The following is a 2262-nucleotide window of genomic DNA, read 5'->3' on the forward strand; positions in this document are numbered from 1 at the left end:
CGAACTGGGGAGGAGGGTAAAGAAAACAGTGCAACAATGAATGAATGAGAACCCAAAATCTCTGTAAATGTTCATTAAAAGCTAATAAAATTTAATAATAATTTTTTTTAAAAATTGGAACATGAAACATGTAAAGTACAAACTTAGAAAAATTGTAAGTTGTCAAAAATGAAATGGAATGCGTAAAAATCAACATTTAACGTATCACTGAGCTGACATTGGCCATTTTTGATCAAACAATCATCTGATACATTAAGCCAGAAATAACAAACTGGACAAGAACGGTGTTGCAATCATAGTGAAAATGAACATTTCAAGATCTATGCTGATGTACTGTGCTGTAAATGACAGTCAATACACTTACAAGGAAGATTTAATAGTACAATTATTCAAATATACACACTAACAGTTAAAGCCAAAGATTAATAGATTGAGGACTTCTACCAACTCTTTCAACCTGAAGCTGATCAAACATGCAATCAGGATGCATTAATCATAATTAGTGACTGGAAAAAAGTTGGAAACAAAGAAGAAGATATGATACTTGGAAAATATGGCCTTGGTGACAAAAATGAGGCTGAGGGTTGAATGATACAGTTTTGTAAAATCAATGACATATTCATTGCTAATACCTTTTTAAATTGAGATGTTATCATAAGTTTATAAAGAACTTGGATTTCCATTCTTTCATTGTTGCACATTTTCTGCCTGCCCCCGCAAATACCTTTTTTTAAATAAAATTGTTATTTTATAAAAAAAGGGAATCTCTGATATTTTCTGTACTCATAAAACTAAAGGAAGCATATGACTTTGCCTATACTTTGTCTTTCACCTATATGACATTTTAAGTACCTTTTCTTCCTTTTTTGTATTTTAAATAAATTATTATTCATTTATACCATCATTCACTCATATAAAATCATTCATATACATTGTTTCTTTAATACACATTTTGTTTTATACAGTAATTTCTGTACATTGTTTTAAATCATTAATTACTATTGATCTATTACTTTTATCTCCTCTACTCTGCTGCATAAGGTCCAGGACTGTAGTCTTCAATATGGATTGAAGCTTACTATCAAGAAGACCAAGATGACCACAATGAAGGGAGAAGAGATTGAGATTGTTAACATTTACAACTTAATCGGCTCCACAATCAACACTTCTGGCACCAGCAGTCAGGAGATTAAAAATCAAATTGCATTAGGTAAATCTACTGTCAGGGACCTTTCCAGAGTACTGAGAAATAATGATTCCGGTCTAGAGACTAAAGTGCACCTGATCCAGGCCATGGTCTTCACAATTACTTACTAGGCTTTAGATAGCTGGACAATGACTAAGGATGATAGAAGAATAATTGATGCCTTTGATTTGTGGTGCTGGAGAAGAGTCTGGAACATACCAAGCACCACCAAGACAATAAATACGTCTGTCTGGGAGAGGGTGAAACCAAGTTTCTCCTTGGAGCCTAGGATTTTGAAACTATGTCTCCCATACTTTGGGCATATGGCCAGGAGAGACTGATCCCTGGGAAAGGACATCGTGCTCAGAAGGGTGGAAGGACAGCACAGAAGAGAAGATCCCAGTTGAGGTGGACTGATAGAGTAACTAGGGCAAAGGGACTGGCTGAAGACAGGGCAGGCTTCAAAGCTGTCATACATAGGGTTGCTCTGAGTCACAGGCAACTTGATGGCACATAACAACAACAAATCCTCCTCCTCAAGTTCCCATTGCATTTACCTACTAATTCACCTTTCCATTTACCCACTAATCTCTGCTGTCCTAGTGATTTCATCTTTCTTTTTCTATACCAGTACCACCACTTTTGGATGAAAGGCACCCAAGCGTCGTTGACTCTCCTTCATAGGGTCGCTAAGAGTCACCTGCTACTCGTCAGCACTTAACAACAATAATATCAGCATAGGGAGAGATCAGCTGGCCCAGCAGACAAAAAGCGATGCTACCATGCTAAAGGTGGGTGACTTTTAATCTGCGGCCCTTGGGCCTGTCTTTCATTGTTTTTGTTCACACATTCCTCTAGGTCGTATAGCCCTGTTATACAAGTTGCAGTACCGTGGTCACTTTTGGTTGCAGTGAGGCTGAACACTGTGACACTGATGTGTCAAAGGCGTTAATGGTTGGCTATTCAGTGCGGACAGAGTGGGGTGGAGCTCCCTGATTAAAACAAGCTTGGAAGGAGGAGTGGCATCCACTTCCATAATAGCTTGCCTCCGGAAACCCTATGAACCTGGAGAGAGG

This window comes from Elephantulus edwardii, unplaced genomic scaffold (genome assembly GCF_000299155.1).
Source record: "Elephantulus edwardii isolate Elephantulus edwardi_28Jun2011 unplaced genomic scaffold, EleEdw1.0 scaffold00013, whole genome shotgun sequence".
Classification (NCBI taxonomy): Eukaryota; Metazoa; Chordata; class Mammalia; order Macroscelidea; family Macroscelididae; genus Elephantulus; species Elephantulus edwardii.